Source organism: Phoca vitulina, unplaced genomic scaffold, assembly GCF_004348235.1.
Source record: "Phoca vitulina isolate PV1807 unplaced genomic scaffold, GSC_HSeal_1.0 scaffold4, whole genome shotgun sequence".
Taxonomy (NCBI): domain Eukaryota; kingdom Metazoa; phylum Chordata; class Mammalia; order Carnivora; family Phocidae; genus Phoca; species Phoca vitulina.
This window is the reverse complement of record NW_022589707.1, coordinates 82,826,621-82,847,591: the sequence shown is the minus strand read 5'-3', so window position 1 is coordinate 82,847,591 and position 20,971 is coordinate 82,826,621. Positions and strand designations below refer to the sequence as shown.

At 44.2% G+C, this 20,971-nt stretch overlaps 1 protein-coding gene across 27 annotated transcripts in view; it reads left to right on the top strand.

Moving 5' to 3' along the window:
- The first annotated feature begins 19,404 nt into the window (after positions 1 to 19,404).
- Positions 19,405 to 20,971, top strand: part of NRCAM (neuronal cell adhesion molecule) — a 265,346-nt gene continuing 263,779 nt past the window's right edge. For 18 of the 27 annotated variants that reach the window (XM_032402427.1, XM_032402425.1, XM_032402407.1 and 15 more), the window contains exon 1: positions 19,406 to 19,578. The gene's annotated coding sequence lies outside the window, so the exon portion shown is untranslated. Of the gene's footprint in view, positions 19,579 to 20,971 lie in introns of all 27 variants that reach the window. The other 9 variants (XM_032402429.1, XM_032402424.1, XM_032402413.1 and 6 more) reach the window with 2 other exon arrangements.

Genomic DNA, 20,971 nt, shown 5'->3' with positions numbered 1-20,971 from the left:
TCTTAGGCCCATTTCTCTTTTTATATATTTGTCTCTTCTTAGGGAATTGTAAGAATTCTTTAATTTTGTGTGTGTGTGTGTGTGTGTGTGTGTGTGTGTGTGTGTAGGGGTAGCCAGTTGTCCCAACATCATTTGTTGAAAAAAAAAATCTCTCTCACCATTGAACTGCATCTGTACTTCTGTCAAAAATCTGTTGTCTTTATATTCGTGAGTCTGTTTCTGGACTCTACTCTGTTCCATTGATCGATACACTATTCCTGTATCAGTATCTCATGGTTCTGGTTACCATACCCATATAATAAGTTTTGAAAGCAGAATATAATTCTAACAATTTGTTCTCTTTGAAAATTATTTTTGCGTTTTGGGTTCCTTTTCATTTCCATATAAATTGTAGAATCGGGGCGCCTGGGTGCCTCAGTCGTTAAGCGTCTGCCTTCGGCTCAGGTCATGATCCCAGGGTCCTGGAATCGAGCCCCGCATCGGGCTCCCTGCTCCACGGGAAGCCTGCTTCTCCCTCTGCCACTCCCCCTGCTTGTGTTCCCTCTCTCGCTGTCTCTCTCTCTCTGTGTCAAATAAATAAAATCTTAAAAAAAAAAAAAAGAATCAGCTTGTTTACACACACACACACACACACACACACGTGCTAGAATGTGATAGGGATTACATTGAATATATAAAGTTGAGAGAACTGACATTTTAATATTGAGTCTTCAGTGGTTTCGGTCCTTCGAGGCATACAATGAACATGGACTACCTCTCCATTTATTTGGATATTTAAAACATTTTTTTCTCAGCAATGTTTTGTAGTTTTCAGTGTACAAATCTTGCACTCCTTTTGTAAAATTTATTTCTAAGTATTTTATTCATTTTGATGCAATTGTGAATGGAATTTTTTTTTTTAATTTCACTTTCTAATTGGTGCTAGTATATAGAAATACATACAGTGATTGCAACTCTGGTGATAACATGATTTTCCAGTTTGTGAATTATCAAACTAGTAATGTCACAGTGACCTGGTCCATGAAATACGGACAGGGTGCTATAGATTGTGAAAAATAATTGCAGTATTGTCTTAATGGTCTTACTGGAATGCATGATTGAGATAGTTCTGGGTTATTGTTATCTTTGGGCATTGAACACCTATTTTAAAGTGCTAATACTAATTGTGCAACATGTGTATGTATTAAATATCACACATTATTACTGTATTATTTTGGCATAAAGGTATTTAGAGCTCTCGGAATTTTGTTCATTTAGAAAAAGTCAGATCCTGGATTCTGGATCAGATGATATTTTATTGTTTGCAGGCACTGAGTAACTTACCAGTTACTGAGTGACATTTTAGCATTTTATGTTATTCTTACTTAAAATGCTTTGAATTTATATCTGATTAGATGTGTTAATTGGATTAGAGTTCAATCTCAATCAGTAAAAACATGAATTACAGGCTATTTTAGAGAAGAAAAGCATATTAGGTGCGCAATACATTTGATAGATCAAGAATTTAGGAATAAGAACGCACACTTTCTGTGTTTCCATATGTATTCATTGTGGATTCCTAAACTGAATTAATAATTAAACAAAACATTTTGACTTAGGCTGAGCAATTGTGAACCATTCAGTGTAGAGTTCCTGAATTGTACAAATTTAAACAGGAGTCCATCATGAATTTAAAATATGGCATAAAATTGGGGTGCCTGGGTGGCTCAGTTAAGCGTCTGACTCTTGATTTCGGCTCAGGTCATGATCTCAGGGTCGTGAGATCGAGCTATGCTGTCTAAAAAATAAAATATGGCACAAAAGAATAAACATGAAAGCTTATCTCATGCCTTGTGATTTTATGAAAATACACTCTTATTTTTTTTTTAGCAGTTAACAGGACAACAAGTAAGACCTATTCCTGGTGGTAGAAAATTGCTATTTGCCTTATTTTTTTAGTTTTTTCTGAGGCTGCCCTAATTTACCTTTGTTTCTTCCAATGTACATTATTCTGACAAATTCTTGGTCCTTGTGAATGACCTCCATTAAAGGCATAAACTCCCACTTTGGTAGCTCTATGCCTCACAGCTGGAACATTTGGGGGCTTGCTGCGTACCAGGAGCTGAGCTGCACAAGTGACACGTTAGCATGCTGAATCCTTCCAGTAAGCCTGCGAGGTGAAGATCACCATTATCCCTCCCTTAGTTAGAAGTAGTTGTGCAACACATCACAGCTAGGAAGTGGGAGAGCTAAGATGCATCCATTTTCTTAACCACAACTCTTTCCCTCTTTCCTAGAAAGTCCTTTCCTGAAATGTTGCAAAGTGACTTCATACCCCCACTTAACCGAATCTAACCTCTTGGGTTAGAGGTTAGACGGGAAGACGTGTAATCCCAACATCAAACCCTGTGCACAGTTTTTATGCCCTTGTCTACCACAGTGGTTCTGTGCTAGCGGTGGTATTACCCATATCCCTGAAAATGCAAGGGAGTAAGGAGAAATTGTCTGGGGGACCATCAGCGTTTGGTACCCCAGGAGTCAGAGACAGTGAATGTTACGCTGTGGACCGGGCACACAGGAAAGCCCTTCATGATGAAGAGCTCTCCCACCCAAAATACCAACATTGCTCCCTTTCAGAAACTGTGAGCTCCTAATCCACAAAACGCAAATAAGGAATTTCTTCCACCAGAAATTGAAAGTCTAGTTGGACTAGAGTTAGGATGCCTACACCATTTGCAAAATTCCATTTCCAGTTCATCCCAACAGGAATTCTTGTTGCATTCATTGCTCCCGGTTCTTCTTCTTCTTCCTTTTTTTTTTTTTTTTTTGCCAAGTTTAATTACAAATGAACTGTTCACTTAATCTCACTTTTTTTTTTTACCAAGTCTGTGGCAGTTGCTCTTTTCAGGACTAGGAAATAGGAAGGAGGGAGGTCACATTAAAAAACAGTTTGTTCTGTTCCTGGCAGGAGCTATCTACCGTTCAAAAAGATTCACAGAGTACAGATGTCCCTGGACTAAACTGTTTGCATGCGCTGGTCCAAGGGTTTGATAAATGTGTCTCTCTCAGAAGTCACACTGATCGCCTTGTTCATTAGAGCCTTTATTCAACTGAGGCAAGTGGGCTGAAATTCATCACACCCCACAGAGAGGTATTATTAGTTTGGGTAATTCGTTTGTTGAAAATAAAGCATTGACTGGAATGTTGACTTACCTTCATGATAAAAATCATTAATTCAGATTCATTCCTCGCCTCTAGACAATATAGAGTTGAGATATATTTTAAAGATTTCAGTCTGATTAATATGAACAGGTTACATGGGCCAAAATGGTTGAGAGTTCCAGTAATAATTGTAGCTGACATTTATGGCCATTCAGTGGCTGTCACCATGAGCTTGTCATGTCAGTGCTATCATTATCCCTCTTTTATACCTAATGGTCATGAGGATGGTGAGAAAAGTCTTCTAGTTCTTGACTGCTGCTAAGTTCAGACTCTTACCTTTCCCCAAAGAAAAGCAAGTAACCTCATTACCAACGGGAAGTTAAAGATCATGGTGTGAACACGGGTGACGCCAGTCTTTTTAAAGTTATATATACATAAATACTGTAATACCCTTTCACATATTTTATTCTAATCAAAGACACATCACATTGAAATGCCTGATTTGTATTATTTAGGCAATTTTCAAGGATCAAACCAAGACAAATGTACTATCTTATAGAAGAATAAGGTAGTATAACAATTACTACTACACTCTTCCTTGTATCATATACTGCCACTGACAGTGTTTGTAAAACACAAAGTGATTGACAGTGATCCCAAAGTCCATCCAATTATCTGAGAAGAAAGGAAAGCTATGTCATCTTAGCTTATGTTAATTACATTACAATGTATTCCCAACACACCTTGCTCCAAAATAGTATTGAATGCAGCATTTTAATTAAATTACTTACGAAAATAATTTAGAAAGAACTGTGAATGCAATTAAAAATAACCCACGCCTTGACCAGAACAGAGTATTAAAAAGCAAAAAAACAAAAATCACCAAATGTTCTACGCCAAGAGACACAATCCTTGGGATTCATAAAGGAATCTTACAAAAGAAAGTGTCTTATCATTCTTCCTACGTTTTGTACAATTGGACCACATTTTTAAAAACAAATGTTCTAGGGTAACAAACATAGCCATTGTGCTTTTGTGTTTGTGGTAACATGCATGAACAATCTAAGGAATTCTTAAAAGACTCGAATTGAAAACGTTAGGTAAAACAAGTGTAACTCCACACCTCTCCCTGCCTTTCAAATTTGTTCTTAAAAACACAAGTTTTAAAAATAATACTGGAATTAAGAACCATTTAAAAAATCAGTTTTTTTCTGTGTCGTCAGTTGTTAAAGCCACATTCTTGCAAATCACAGGTGCTGTTATTCTGCTAATTATGAATGCTCCTTTGGTATCAGGATACAAATAATCCATACATATCTAAACATGCCCTTAGGCATCCAATTCCTGTGTTGAATTATGTGAAAAGTGCCCAGTGCTGACGCTCAAAACCTGTAGAAGTATTGGCCATGTTAATGCAAATATTTGTTTATGTATGCATACAGAAGAAGGAAATATATGCCTCAAAGGTTTTGATGAAGTTTAGATAGTATAGAATGTTGTGATATAGGCTTACATCATTCTTATTTTGTGAACCTGGGTAAGTAGCTATGTCCTGATCTTCAGACTCAGCATCCCGAATGTTGGCAATAGTGTGTGGAAAACTACCACTCCATCCAGCTCATCACAAACAGGATCATCAGCTCAACTCCAGCAGCTCTCTTTAGAATAATTTTCACAGCCAGAATTATGTTTTTAAAAACAAGGATCTTGGGGCGCCTGGGTGGCTCAGTCGTTAAGCGTCTGCCTTCGGCTCAGGCCATGATCTCAGGATCCTGGGATCGAGCCCCACATCGGGCTCCCTGCTCAGCGGGAAGCCTGCTTCTCCCTCTCCTACTCCCCCTGCTTGTGTTCCCTCTATCGCTGTGTCTCTCTCTGTCAAATAAATAAAACCTTTAAAAAAAAAAAAAAACAAGGATCTTGTACGCCCTGCAGTCATCTGAGAATATCTGCAAAAGTCTGATTTCAGTCTTAAAACATGTAAATAAAGCTATGACGTGCTTCTGTTTCAAGCATGAGGGAAAACTCTCATGGGGCAACATAATGGAAATAAGGTAGCGTTCTTTATTTTTAACTAAATATATTATGTATTCCCAACTCAACTTACCATTTGGTTCTCTTACAAGATCCTGAATATTTGTCTTAAGTTAGGTTTAACTGAATGATCTGCCTTAAACCATTATGGGGAGCTGGTAGAAATGAAAATGCTTTTAAAAGTACTTTCTGAGACAGTTTACATTTAAAATCTGAAAATGGGGCTGTTCCCTGTGCTGGTAGGTAGATTGGTGGCAGGCATCATTTTCCTCAGGGTGAGTAAGACCCTTTGCAGACAATAGAAATTGCACAGATGACAAAGCCTGTCATTTCCTCTCACCTACAGCCTGAGGTAAATACTGCTTCAGCGTCTGCATCTGCGTCTTCGTCTTCGAGTCTGTCATCTTGACAGGGGCTCAAAGACAACCCTCTGGGCACAGAAGAAAGGGTTTTTTTGTTTGTTTGAAATGTGAGCTTTTATCTACCCCTTTTTGATCGGTATCTGCTCATCCTAAAACCATCTTTTCCTCATCACTGCCCCCTAACTTGGGCTCTTTGTCACTTTTTCAATCGATTCTTTTTAGTGGGCTGCCTACATCCTTAAAGGTATGTCTTATTTTAGTAAATTTATGGGTGAGGAGCTCTGTACCTTCAATGAATAATAACTATAGTAATACATTTGTACACATTTATTTATAGTTGCATACAGCATTTATATACTTTCCGAAACACCTTCAAGTAGACTTCTTCATTTTATTCTAACAACTGTCTTGTGGGTTTGGTAAGGCCAGCATTTTCACCCCACAAGGAATATATGAAAGGCACAGCACCAACAAATCCAAAGGCTTGTATGACCTCACCCTGTTAAATACGATGGTTTGAGCCAGTGGATTCCCAGCCCAAGACTCCTTCCACTGCTTTGCATATCATAGCTGGGGGTGGGGAGATTGGATGCAGTTAATAGGTTTGGGTTGTGATGGTGACTGTATCCTTTCCCAGTATCACGCAAGAGCTGTATTTCTGTAAGATTTGCTTTTATTTTTCTAAAATGAGAAAACATCATCTAAATGACATTTGTTAAGTGCCTTTTTGCATCATTAACTCTTATTTTCTCAAAGATTTATTTATTTATTTTAGAGAAAGTGAGAGTGCAGGGGTGGTGGGGAGAGGGGCAGAGGGAGAGGGAGAATCCTCAAGCAGACTCACTGCTGAGAGGGAGCCATATGCGGGGCTCGATTTCACGACCCTGAGATCATGACCTGAGCTGAAATCAAGAGTTGGATGTTTAATTGACTGAGCCACCCAGGTGCCCCTTTTAACTTTAACTCTTGATGAGATTTCAGTATATTAAGGAATTTGTCCTAGAAGATTCTAGGAAGATCTGGATGTCAGAAAAATAATACAGTGAGTGATATCCTACACACTTTGGAAGTATACCAATGGAACAAGATTGGTGTGATGTCCAGATTTCCATCCAGTTTCTCCAAAGTCCCTGGTCCTAGCCCATGGGAGGTAAAAGGTTTGTGTTAAGATGAAGGTATTTGTTTTATGTATGTATGTTTGTATGTATGTAGGCTCTATGCCTGGCGTGGAGCTTGAACTCACAACCCTGAGATCAAGACCTGAGCTGAGACCGAGAGTCAGATGCCTAACCGACTGAGCCAGCCAGGTGCCCCAAGATGAAGGTCTTTATTGAGACTTGAATGGGTTCCACGTGAGGCCCTAGCCAAGTTTCTTAATCTCCCTTTCAGTTTCCTCACCTGAAAAATGCAGAGTGTCGTGAGCACTAAGAATAATGTAAGTCAAAGTGCCTGAATATAGCAGGTGCTTAATCGGTAATTGCTATTATTTTTGTGTTCTGGGAAATTAAGGTACTGAGGGAGAGTACATTAAATTGATCATTTTTTCTGAAATATATAGTTCTAACATCAAAGTGTGTGTTTCTCAAACACAATGTCATAGATCTAAGTTGTACAACACTCTTCCCCCCCAATCCTTGTAAGGATGGTGCAATCACTTGATAGGACCTCTTTTTATTTTCCTGCATTATCTTTTATTATTCTGTTAAATTGTATCATATGTTGCATTGCTAAACACGTTAATACTATTATACTTAGTATCATACTTTGGGGATAAAAATCGAGGATATAAATGGTCTTGTTGCACATGAATTATTACATTCCCTATTATTTGCTTCCAAATGATTTTAAACAATTTTATGAAATTGCATTTAAAATAAAACAACAACAGGGACATGTGGGTGGCACAGTCGGTTAGGCATCTGACTCTTGGTTTCAGCTCAGGTTGTGATCTCATGGTCATGAGATCGAGCCCCATGTCAGGCTCCGTGCTCAGCATGGAGTCGGCTTGAGATTCTCTCTCCCTCTGCCCCTCCCCCTGCTCTCTCTCTCTCAAATAAATAAATAAATCTTAAAAAATAAAATAAAGTAAAATAACAAAAAAATAAAATAACAAGAATGAAAACTGTAGACCCTACATGTTTTATTTTTGCCTAAAAAATACTTTAAGGTATGTAGCATATTATACTTCCGTTAGGTTGCAGTAGTTGCTAACTGTGCAAATGAAACCACGTAGCTCTGAAGAAATGCAGCATGGGCCTTCCTGGGGTTCCCACCTCAGGTCCTGACTGTGGAGGCTACTCCCTTCACACAGAGACTACTCCTTCAAGAAATGTAAAAGAGGGAGTTTAGTCTGGGTTACAGGGCAGAAACTGTGGCAGGTGGGGAAGGAACAGTTTCCCGAGAATACATTGATTTTTGTTGTCCTAGGCCCAGGGATTTAATCTTCCTCTGTAGCTGAGGAAAGATGTTTTTTTGGTGCTATCTTTGTGCTTAATGTGTTGTTTTGTTTTTTAAGATTTTATTTACTTATTTAGAGCGAGAGAGAGCTCGGACCGGGGGAAGGAGGAGCAGAGGGAGAAGCAGACTCCCCGCTGAGCAGGGAGCCCGACGCGGGGCTCGATCCCAGGACCCCGGGATCCTGACCTGAGCTGAAGGCAGACGCTTAACCGACTGAGCCACCCAGGCGCCCCTTAATGTGTTTTTAAACTTACTGTTATTTAGCAGGGTGTCCTCCTTGTTCCTTGTGCTATACAGTCCTCCTCCCCTTGGCACACACGCCACGGTTCCAGAGGCCCGTGAGTTCTCTGTGCTGATGGTCCATTTGTTCATCGAGCGAATATTTATTAAACATCTAATATGTGCCAGACATAGTCAAGAAATTACAATAAAACAGAGTGATGAAAACACCAAAGTACCAGACCTTGTGCCTCTCAAAGAGAGTCACCATGGGAAGCTTTGCGGTTTTATCAGTGGTTTTCCCAGTGTGACCTCTCTTTGGGAACTGTATTCCTGGGCCAGTGCATGTGTGGCTGTGTATATAATTTCAGTTTTTTATATATGTAATATATGCATTCTGTTATGTCTATAAAAATGTAATTTCTATTATATGGAAATAGGTAATTTCTGGGATATATGTATATGTTTAATTTTATAGAATTAATTTCTTTACTAATACTGTGGTGGAAATAACTGAGACTTTGGAACAAAACAAGCAAGTTCAAATATATGACCTTTCAGGAAGTTATGAACTCTTCCAAGGCTCAGTTTTGTCACCTGTAAGACCGGATTAACAATGGAAAATCATATGGTCGTGAGGATTTATTTGTTTATTTAATTCATCCAAAATGGTACCCGTGAATTGAACACCTATCTTACTTAACAAAAATCTATCTGGGCATTTTAAAAAATTAAGCCTCATTCATACTGCTTTTTAATCAGAAATACCTTCTAAATCACATAGGATTTGTATGCATTTACACAGAAGCATGCAGCGATGAGCGAAAGTATATCAAAGTATTCAGCCTGTGTGGTTTTTTGTTTCTGCCTTTAGGTTTTTCCGTTTCAAAATACTATACATTTCCAAAGACAATCACTAAAGGGCCGAATGTCCGAGAGTTCTTTAGGCAAGCACCTAGTCTTTGCCTCACCGATACATATTTCCTGTAGTGTAGGGTCAGATGACTGTGGTGCGTTCTATTTCTGGGCCATCTTTTGAAGATCACCAGAACGCAGAGGCCCCTCTCACCTCAGGGCACATACTCATGGGACACGCTGTCCCTGGGCTTTGGAGTAGGACCATGAGCTGCCTTACTTCCGAGTTTCAGTGCCAAGGCCAAGGTATCACTGTCTGGTCTAGGGCATGACAGGAGAGAAGAGAAGGAAAAGAAAAATGAGAAAAGACACCAACTTTTTTTTTTTCATTGACTTACATTTTTAAAAATTTAAATTCGGGCGCCTGGGTGGCTCAGTTGGTTAAGCGACTGCCTTCGGCTCAGGTCATGGTCCTGGAGTCCTGGGATCGAGTTCCGCATCGGGCTCCCTGCTCGGTGGGGAGTCTGCTTCTCCCTCTGACCCTCCCCCCTCTCATGTGCTCTCTCTCATTCTCTCTCTCTCAAATAAATAAATAAAATCTTTTAAAAAAAATAAATAAAAATAAATAAAAAATAAAAATTTAAATTCCACGGTAGTTAACATACAGTGTTATCTTAGTTTCAGGTGTACAATATAGTGAATCACAGTTCCATGTATTACTCAGTACTCATCAAGAGAAGTTTAATAATTCAGTTTAATTAATTCTAAGTTTAATTAATCCCCTTCACCTATTTCCCCCATCGCCCCACCCACCTCCCCTCTGGTGACCATGTGTTTGTTCTCTATAGTTAAGAGTCGGTTTTTGGATTTATCTTTCTCTCTCTCTCTCTTTTTTTCCCCTTTGCTCGTTTGTTTCATTTCTTAAATTCCACTTGTGAGTGAAATCATATGGTATTTGTCTCTCTCTAACTTATTTTGCTTAGTATTATAGTCTCTAGCTCCAACCATGTTGTTGCAAATGGCAAGATTTCATTCTTTTTCATGGGTGAATAATATTCCATTGCAAATATATACTACATCTTCTTTATCCATTCCTCAATCGATGGACACTGGGGCTGCTTCCATATCTTGGCTGTTGTACATAATGCTGCTATAAACATAGGGACACATGTGTCCCTTTGAATTAATGTTTTTGTATTCTTTGGGTGAATACCCAGTAATGGGATTACTGGATAGTTCTATATTTAACTTCTTGAGGAACCTCCATACTGTTTTCCACAGTGGTTGCACCAGTTTGCATTCCCACCAACAATGCAAGAGGGTTCCCCTTTCTCCACATCCTTTCCAATACCTGTTGTTTCTTGTGTTGTTGATTTTAGCCATTCTGACAGGTGTGAGGTGAAATCTCATCATAGTTTTGATTTGCATTTCCCTGATGGTTAAGTGGTGATGATGAACATCTTTTCATGTGTCTGTTGGCCATCTGTATGTCTTCTTTGGAGAAATGTCTGTTCATGTCTTCTGCTCATTTTTTAATAGGATTATTTGGTTTTTGGGTGTTGAGTCGTATAAGTTCTTTACATATTTTGCATACTAACCCTTTAGTGGACATGTCATTTGCAGATATTTTCTCTCATTCCATAGGTTGCCTTTTAGTTTTGTTGATTGTTTCCTTAACTATGTAGAAGCTTTTTATTTTGATGTAGTCCCAATAGTTTTATTTTTGCTTTTGTTTTCCTTGCCTCAGGAGAGAGATCTAGAAAGATGTTGCTATGACCAGTGTCAGAGAAATTACTGCCTGTGCTCTCTTGTAGGATTTTTATGGTTTCATGTCCTTAATCTGTGTTGAGTTTATTTTTGTGTATGGTGAAAGAAAGTGGTCCAGTTTCATTCTTTTACATGTAGCTGTCCAGTTTTCCCAACACAGTTGTTGAAGAGACTGTCTTTTTCCCATTGCATATTCTTTCCTCCTTTTTCAAAGATTAATTGACCATATCATTGTGGGTTTATTTCTGGGTTTTCTATTGTGTTCAATTGATCTGTGTGTCTATTTTTGACCAGTACCATACTGTTTTGATTACTACAGCTTACAATATAACTTACTAAGTACAGTTACAATATAACTCAAAGTCTAGAATTGTGAGAGCTGCAGTTTTTTCTTTTTCAAGATTGTCTTGGCTGTTCAGGGTCCTTTCTGGTTCCATACAAGCTTTAGGATTGTTTTTTCTAGTTCTGTGAAAAATGCTGTTCATATTTTGATAGAGATTGCATTAAATGTGTAGACTGCTTTGAGTAATATAGACATTTTAACAATATTTGTTTTTCCAATCCATGAGCATAGAATGTCTTTCCATTTCTTTGTGTCATCTTCAACTTCTTTCATCAGTGTTTTATAGTTTTCATAGTACAGATCTCTCACCACGTTGGTCAAGTTTATTCCTAGGTATTTTATTGTTTTTGGTGCAATTGTAAATGGGATTGGTTTTTAAAATTTCTCTTTCTGCTGCTTCATTATTAGTGTATAGAAATGCAATAGATGTCTATATATTGATTTTGTATCCTGCAACCTTACTGAATTCATTTATCAGTTCTAGTAGTTTTTTGGTGGAGTCCTGAGGGTTTCTATATATAGTATCATGTCACCGGCACATAGTGAAAGTTTTACTTCTTCCTTACTGCTTTGGAGATGAGACCAATTTTAAATAAAAATATTTTATTGGAAAGATAAGTCTGGTCAAACCTTATTAAACCTAATTTAAAAATCCCCCATAATTCTGACACCTTAATAGAACTTAGCATATTGCATGTGATTTTTCTCTTGTATGCTTTTTAGAGTTGCAATAATAGTGCACATATCATTTTGTGCTCCACTATTTTCATTTAAAGTATTGCTTATAAGTATTTTCCTCATTTCCCAGTCTCATTATTTTAAACTCTTGCATGATAGTTTCATGTTGTGTTATACCATAAGGTGTTAAATTATTAACATAAAGGTCCTCTAATTTTAGCAAGTAGAATGAAGCAGGAAGTGAAGTGATTTGATTTTTACCACCTCTTCCTGTCTCAAAGAAACTCTTGGTAGATGAAAACAGCTCAAATAAAACAACAAACAACAACAACAACAACAACAACAACAATAAGAAACCAACAGTCCTGGACAATGAACCAACTGAATAATCAAAACATTAAGGGGCAAAAACACATTTATCATTAAGTACAGGTTTTGGATGAAAACCCAGTAAGTTTTTCAAGCTAGGGAAGAACACTAGGAAAGCACTTTCTTATATCAAATTAGTCAATTCAAGAAAATTTTATTATAACAATAATTCTGCCTCTCTTCTCCTCTCCCCAGCTAAGAAAAAAAAAATTAAGATTAGATCCATTTAAGTATGAACCATTACTAAACCAAAATCACTTAAATCCAGAAGTAACCTCATTATTCTAACGGTATGTTTTAATACACCAGCATATCCATTACAGTAGAAATAGATTCTTTTAGGCTCTCCCCTAATAAATGGGGGAGGGGTGCTTGGGGAAAGAATACAGTTGCAGGTCCACATAACACATGTGTAAATAAGATATGTTCTGTGTTCCTGTCTTGACAAAGATACCTTCATAAAGATCTTGACATCCACATTTGAACTTAGAGTTCTCGTAGTTCTGTGTCAGAATGTGGTGGCGAGAACAGCCCCAGACCCCAGCCCATGGCCCATCCTTGGCTTAGTCATAAACCTTCAAGGGCCTCAAGCAGACTTAGGTGAACACCCCAATCCATGTGGCATGTTCTGTCCACACCACGCATCAGCCACTTATCAGACTTCTAGTTTTTGTTGTTGTTGTTGTTACTGTTTTCCAGCTTTATGAAGATTGGCCTATAACATCATGTCTGTTTAAGGTGTACAATGAGCTGTTTTGTACATGTTATCTATCTATCGTGACATGATCACCACAATAAGGTTAACACATCCATCACTTCACAAAAAGTAGTTACTTTTTTTCATTGAGATGTAATTGACATGTAACATACTAGTTTCAGGTGTACAATATAATGATTCAATATTTGCATATATTGTGAAATTGTCACCACAATAAGTCTAGTTAACATCCATCACCACACATAGTTACAATTTGTTTTTTCTTGTGGTGCGAACTTTTAAGGTATATACTCTTCAGGCCTGCAGTTCTGCCCACCAGCAGAGCAGTTCTCTGTTAGGAGCATGAGGAGGAGACCCTTGCAGGCCCTGAAGAGATTCAGAGATCCTGGATCCCCAGATGTGGTCCAGGAGAAGGAGGGGGTGACATGGGCTCTGATGGGCCAGAGCAGGGCCTTCTAAAGCATGAGGCCCAGGGCCGGGTGGTACTGAATAACCTTATGTCCTATAGATATCTGGCATTTAAAAATATTAGAACACCTTAAAGTAAAATTTAAATCAAGGCCTAAAAGAAAATATAAATGACATACAATGTGTCTATTAACCTAACACCTTTTTTTCTTCCTGAAAAAATTCAACTGAAACACCAAATCAGAAAGCCTTTGGATCAACCGTTCATTTAGATCTCAGAGTATCATTTCTGAAGACATTTCCTTTCATTTCTCCTCAGTGAATACATCTTGATTGTACCTGTCATCTGTTCCCTCTTAAGCCAGCAATGAAGGGCACATATCAAGAGTGTTTCTCAGTATCTCCATTTTCCAGAACAACAGTTTGCTGTCCCTAATGACCCCATGTGCAATGGCTGATTGCACATTGACCTTAGCTAGTCTCACATCCATTCACCAGAACCTATGTAAATTCTTATAGATAGAGACTGAACAGATGGAGAAGTTGGCTCCAAGGAATACACTTATTATGACTGAAAATGTTCCTCCTCTTTCCAAATTGGTTCCCCAACCATGGGGGTGGGTTGAGCCAAGCAGAAGGTCCTAATGACTCACAAGCTTCCAGAGAAGAAATCCACAGATGGCAACCACTAAGGTCACATTTTCCTCCAATTGCTGGAGCGTTATATTCTTTAGATAGGTGTAGGGGGACTGTGTTGCTAAGCACCAGGCGAAGACTGGGTGGCACATCTCTTCCGACGCGTGCCCAAGTGGCACCAGGCAGGCACACAGAACTCTGTGGTTATGTGGCAGATGGTGAGGGATGGCACGAGAGCCACTGGTGCTTTGCATCTGTGGAGACTGTCTAGTGCTCACTGGGTAGGTGATGCATGAAACGGCACATCCCCTTATTAGTTCTGTATCATCCGTGACAGCACATCCTATCATTATCCAGGGTGGTAACAGTCACCCGCTATGAGGCTGCAAGAGGTGTGGCCCAGCTGAGGCTGTGGCTGGCATCCAGGAAGAGGAAGGAGCAGCTCTATGTGGTCACAGTGGACGGCAGACCCTGGGCTTGGCTGTAGGAGCTAAGTGAGGCTCTGGGGTGTGGGAGAGTTAACCTTGTCAGAGTTAACCTCGGACAAGTCACACTGTTGTCTCATGTGTTTTCCACACTTGCTTCTTTACCCAGACCACATCCACATCTTATGCCAATTACCCTTTGATCCATTTGGTCCTCACCCATCCAGAAAATAGTCATGATTTGTGCGGTCAGATGTGAATTCAGAGTTCTGAAATACACTTCAAAACAACTGTATCAGTGATGAATTGTTAGCTTATAATGAGAAACACTTATCATCTCCCAGCTCCTGTGGGTTGAGAAACCAGGGGCAGATGAGTTGGGTCCTCTGGCTCAGGACCTCTCACAAGGCCTGGACTGGAGTCACCTCACAGCTCGACTGGGGGCACCCTGCTTCCACGTGCACTCAGATGGCTGAGGCACGACTCAGCTCTTCATGAGCTGTTGGCCAGGAGCCTCCCTCACTGTGGCCTCTAATAGGGCAGCTCACAACATGGCAGCTGGCTCCCCTCCCAGCGAGCAAGGGGAAGCACAAGATGGCAAGATAGAAGGAGCCTCAATCTTTTTGTAACCTAATATCAGGGGAGACATCCCACTACTTTTGCCATATTATGTTCGTTAGAGATGTGTCTCTAGTTCTCATCTACACTAGGGGAGGGGACGACACAGGACATGCACACCAGGAAGAGAGGCTCACTGGGCACCATCTTAGAAGCCGCCCACCCTTACAACTATGCTTTTTGACCATAATGGATTACATACCTTTTCAAATAGAAGGGCTTTAAGAACTGCTCAATTCACCACAGCCCCATCAGGACCCTGATGCATGTTGCCCAGTCGTAGAATATTAAGACAAAGATAACACTGGTACCAGGCACTCTTGTAGCCAACAACTTCGTTATCCTACTGCTAGTGTTTCATTCTTTCTTACCTAGAGTGCGACCACCTGTCCCCTATGTTCTGCCACAGGGGTCAGAGAAATGCTCTTGGTTATCACTGGAATCATAAAATGACATAGTTAAACATGAGTATTCGTTCTCTCCCAACCTGACTCCTTCATTCCTCGGTGTGGAAACTCAGAGACACACACAGCTCGGTCTCGGCAAAGCTGGGCCCCTGTTTGGTTCAGGGGAACAGAGCATTGGTGTTGGGGCAGGTTCATCACGCTGCCTCCCCTGGCAGGCCTGAGGCCTGGTTGGAAAATTGGGACGGCAAATAAAAGGAGAGAAGGAAAAAGGGAAAGAGGAAAAGAGTGGGAGAATCCCGAGGAAGAGAGGCAGGACTTCGGAGGGGGAAAGAAAGGCGGGGTGCATATTCACTGCTGGTACCACTGGGGGGCTCCGTGACTTTCTGATGTCCCCGCTTCCATGCAGCGAAATTTGGAAGCATCCATCAACACAAACTTTTAGTGTGCTGTCACTGAAAGGCCACAGACAGCAGTGGCTAAGACCTAGGACTCTGGAGCCAGAGTGCCCTGGCTTGCATCCCAGCTCGGCCCCTAGCTGTGTGCCCTCTGCAGGTTACTTACCCCCTTCCTCCTCTTCGAAAATGGGGATGAAATGGTACACACTGCATGGGATGGCCGTGGGATTAAGTGAGTTAATAAATGTAAAGTGCTTACAATAGTGTCGGGCAAATGGAAAATTCTATTATTTTCCAGCAATGAGGAAAAACAGACTTATTCTCAGCCCTCACCCAGTTGGAGGACGGAGCGAAGCGGGGGACAGAGGGTAGAAATGGGGGACAGTGGGCAGCGTAAGGCTTAGGGACGGACTCAGGGGTGGCAGTTAAGGTAAGGAGGTGTGTTGTGCATATCCCTGGCAACATGAGCCAAATCAGAACGCCTCATGCATCGCCAGGCAAATCGAATGGATGGTCCTTTTGCCCACTCAGGCATCCTTCTAATCCTTTTTCACATCAGTCCTCTTTCCCCCTCCTGCTTTCTTCATTTCAGCTCCTCATGCAGCAGCTGTTCGGTTCTCCCTGTCGCTCATCCTCTCAGGGGACTAACCCCCCCGGCAATGGAGGGCTGCAAGGCAGCTGAAGTAATATGCTGGAAATTAAAGCTATATACTAATTTGGGGGGGGTTCCTGGGTGGTTCAGTCCATTAAGCATCCGACTCTTGATTTCAGCCCAGGTCATGATGTCAGGGTTGTGAGATCGAGCCCTGTGTCAGGCTCTGAGCTGGGCGTGGAGCCTGCTTAAGATTCTTTCTCTTCCTCTCCCTCTGCCCCTCCCCCACCTCGTTCTCCTCTCCCTCTCTTAAAAAAAAGCCAACTATATACTAATTTTACATTTATTACAAGCCATATGTCATATCAAAATTGTTTAATTTTAATTTTTGGTGTCGTCTCTCTGTTCCCATTTCCCCCAGAAATGTTTTCCTCTTCGGTCTTTGTTCTTTTTATTAATAGTATGTACTCATTTGACAGACATCTGATCAAACAATTGCTTTTCAAACTAGAATCTGTTGAGTACCTGATATGTCCCAGACTCTGCAGTGCTGACCCTTATAATAACTTTGTGTCTTCAGTATTACTCCTCTCCCTGTAGAGATAAGGGAAAGCATACCTGGAGAAGTCGTCACTCCCCTGAGCCTCCTCCTTGTACACATTCCTTCTAGAACCCCTGAGTACCTCTGTGTTCCAGGCCCCCCGGAAGACATCAGGACTGACCTGGGCCTCACCAGGACTGCTCAGAGTCTACGTCAACCTGGTGTTGAGCACAGGGCTGAGGCCGGAAGGAAAAGAATGATTCCACACAGAAGTTGGGGTTGTTGTTTAAGGATGGTTCCTTATGAGGTTGAAACACTGGTGGACACAGACAGTCCGGCTTCAGTGCCCACGGGACAAATTGTTACGCAAAACTAGGGCAAGAACATAAGAGAGCAGAGTGCCATTTTCCCACCTTACATTGCCCTGGAAAGGAATGTCAGCAGGAAATCAGTCTCACAGTGGCTGGGGTGAAGGGGCCCCTATAGGGCATGAGGGCACAAGGCAGAGGGGCATGCAGGAAAACCCAGGACTCAGCAATTACTGGAGTCATAGGGTATGAGGGGTCTTGAAGTCCTTTGCACAGGTGGGAATGACGCAGTGAGAGCTGAATTATGAGGATTATCGGTGGCTCCATTTGTGTTGGTAGGAAATAAGGTCATGCAATTATAAATGACAAATTGTCCTCAAAGAAGTGAAATTTTGTGTAGTCAAACATGCAGACATAACAATGTGACAGGTACTATTACAGTAAAACACATGGGGACTCAGGAAAGACTTCACAGAGGAAGTAACAAGTGAGCAAGTCTCCGAGGGATGAAGGAGAGTTTGCCAGATGAAGAAAGGATGGAGGAATATTCTAGATAGGAGGAATCTCACATGCAGAGCCTTAGAGTTTCGACAATTCTTCTCATTAGAGGATGGAGACATAAGTTAGGGGCAGATCGTGAAGGAGCCTGCCAGGAGATCTGGAATTTATTTTATAGGCAACAGAGAGCCAGGCCAAACTTTTAAATAAGGGTATCATAAAATCACATTCTTTTTTTTTTTTTTTTTGAAAGGTCATTCCAAAGGAAATTTGGAGAATTCATTGAGAGGTGAGAAGTACCCAGATGGTGGGATAAGGACCAGGGTCAGAAGAGGGATGGGACTGAGCCAAGACCCAGTGACCAGAGGTGAGAATACTGTTTCAGAAACCGTGGTTTCCGGGACAGGGGGTTCTGCGTGGCTGGAGCACATCAGGTGGCAGTAGGAGAAAGAAAAGAAGGCTGCTCACCTGTGTGTGTGGTGCGGTGGGTTGAAGTGTCAAGTTCGAACTGAAGTTAGAGCAGAGCAGAGGAGTGGGCAGGGCCTGAAGGATGCCCGGCGCCTTTTTTGATCCTGAATCCCTGCCCTAGCCCTGGGGCCTGGAGCCTGGGAGTGGGGAGCGGGGAAGGAGGGGCTCCACCAAAGTTTTGTTGAATGAAACTAGAGAACGGAAGGAAACTCGTTCTCCAGGAGAGCCCAGTGAGAGCTGGAGCCGCAGTAAATGGTCAGGCAAGCTCTCTGATACCTGGCGTTTGGGAGGAAGCTCTCAGAGATCAGGCCGCAGACCCGGGATTAGTGAAGACCGTGAGTGCCAGGCTAAGGATCTTGGACACCACCTAGGATACAGCGGAGAGGGGCCTCCCGACCCTCAACTATGAACCCGCAGTGTGTTTGCTAAAATACTACCCATTTAGAAAACCTTAACTCTCTTTTTACCTTGCAAATACTTCTCCATAAAGCTCCCAAATCTGAAAATAAGCAAATTTGAACTAATTCTGTTCTCTGGGACCAGAAGACCCAATTCCTACCGCGAATAGACAGTCTCTCCCTTACGCTGAAGGCTCCCTTTCTGGGGGCTGTTTGACATTAACAGCTGCAAAATAAATATATACAGAGAAAAATAAAAATAAAAATACCCCCCCCCCCCCAATCTCATCCATCCAAGTGGTGAGTTTAGAAGAAATTAAATGCTTTACAAGAAGAAAATGGAAAGGCCACAGACCTCGGACAGAAACCTAAACCCATGAGGGTGGCATTTAAAAACCTCCCGTTTTCTGGAACATCTTTTGTAGCCAAATCGCTGCCGCCCTCGTCCCCGGAACGCTCCCGCCCTCCGCGCCCCCGACCCCGACCACCACCGCCCGCACACGCTCGCAGGGTGACGTCGGTCGGCGGCGGCGCGGCCTCCCAGGTGAGGGGGCCACCCAGTCCCCGCGGCGCCGGCGGCCGGAGCCCATTCGCCGCCGCAGCCGCCGCAGCCGCAGGGGCGGGAGGGGCTGGGCTAGCCGGGGAAGGGCGGGGGACGCCGGGGAGGAGTGCGGGGCGGGGGTAAGACGCGAAAGCGAGCGGCGAGGAGGAAGAGCGCGGCGCGGGGCGGGGGCGTAGGGGCGGGAGTGGCGGGGGCGCGCGCCGACGCGGGGCCAGCCCTGCTTCGCCCGGGTCGCGGGCGGACGCGCGCCGCAGTCGGAGCCTCAGACGCGCGGCGCAGGGGACAGCGCGGGGCGGCGGGAGGCGGCGGCTCCGTCGGGAACGGACGACGTCCACGCTCCAGGGTTCCGGGGGCTCAGCAGCGGTGGGCGCGGCGGAAGAACGTGAGTAGCTCCGTGCGCGTCCGGCGGTGGCACTCGGTCCTGCTCGGGGGCGACGGCTGGAGCGGAGGAGGGTGCGGGGGGCTGCTGTGTTGTCACTCGGACGCGGGCCCGGGGTTCAGCGGAGCGCCCTCCCGGCTGGCAGCGCCGCGCCACTCTCTCTGCGGCAGGGCGAACCTGGTCGCCAACTCCCTTCCTCCCCTCAGGCCTGGGACGCGCCCGCGGGCGCCGAGCGGGAGGAGGGGGACCGGCGCCCGGGCGGGGGCACGCTGAAATGCGGCAGCCCTGGCCGGCGCAGGCGGGCCGGCCCCTCACCTCCTCTAGTCTGTGGCCAACTTCTGCATCCGCGCCCGCGCCCCGCGCTTTCCGGGAAGCCCTGTCGGGGGTCCCTGGGTGGGCAGTTGGGCCTGGCTGCAGGGGCCCGGCACCGCGGCTTGCGGGGCATGCACACGGCGGGCGCGAGGTGTCACGCCACGGTGCCGGCGGGACGAGGAGCGCAGGTCCCGGGCCGGCGCGCACCGGCGAGTGCGCGTCCGGGTCCCCGCGGACACATCTGGGCGTGGGCTTTGTTCGGATGTGCTCACACCTGCGCCGATCGCTGGTACTCGGGGCCGAGGCGACCTCCACTCTCGCCGCCCCGGGGGAGAACTTGGGGAATCAGGGGGAACGGGAGAGACCGCGAAGGCAGCAAGGTGGGGCTTTCCGGGGGTTTTGTTGGCCCTACAGGTGCGGGTCCCCGGGGTCCCGGCGCCCCGCCCAGCCTCCGGAGGCTGGGACTTTTTGGGGCTGGCCCACCGGTTTGGGGGCTGACCCAGAAGAGCCCCTTCCCTGCCCGGACTCCCAGGAGTGGGCTCTGGACGCAGCTTGGCCCGGGGATGCTGTGTTGAGCCGGGAGCTATTGCCGGCTTTGGAGCATCCATCTCGCCGCGAGCGCCATCTGCGCGGTGCGCCGCCCCCGGCGCCCTCCGGGCCGCGCGGGTGGGCGCCGCCGAGTGTTGGTCCCCGGCCGCTCGCCGGCTCGGCCATTCCCGGCCCCCAACTCCCCGCGCGCAGAGGGGACCCGGGGTGCCGCGGTCCAGCGGAGCTAGGGACTCGTCATCACTCCCGGAGCGGTGCACCCTGGGCAGCTGGCGATTAGGCCGCTTCCCTTCGCTCTCGATCTCCTCTCCTCTCCCCGGCTCCCGGCCCTCGGCCGCATCCTCTGTCCCCGTGCACGCTCGGGGGCCGCCCCTGCGCAGCTGCGGGCGCGGAGGGAGGGCGCCGAGTGGAGGAGCCTCCTTCCACCCCGCCTCTCTTCTGCCTTCCCCGTAGCTGTTTGCCCTAAGAGGGAAGCGTTCTTTTCCTTCTCGGTCCCGCATGGTTAACGCACAGAGGTGCGGGTCTGAGGGGCTGGGCC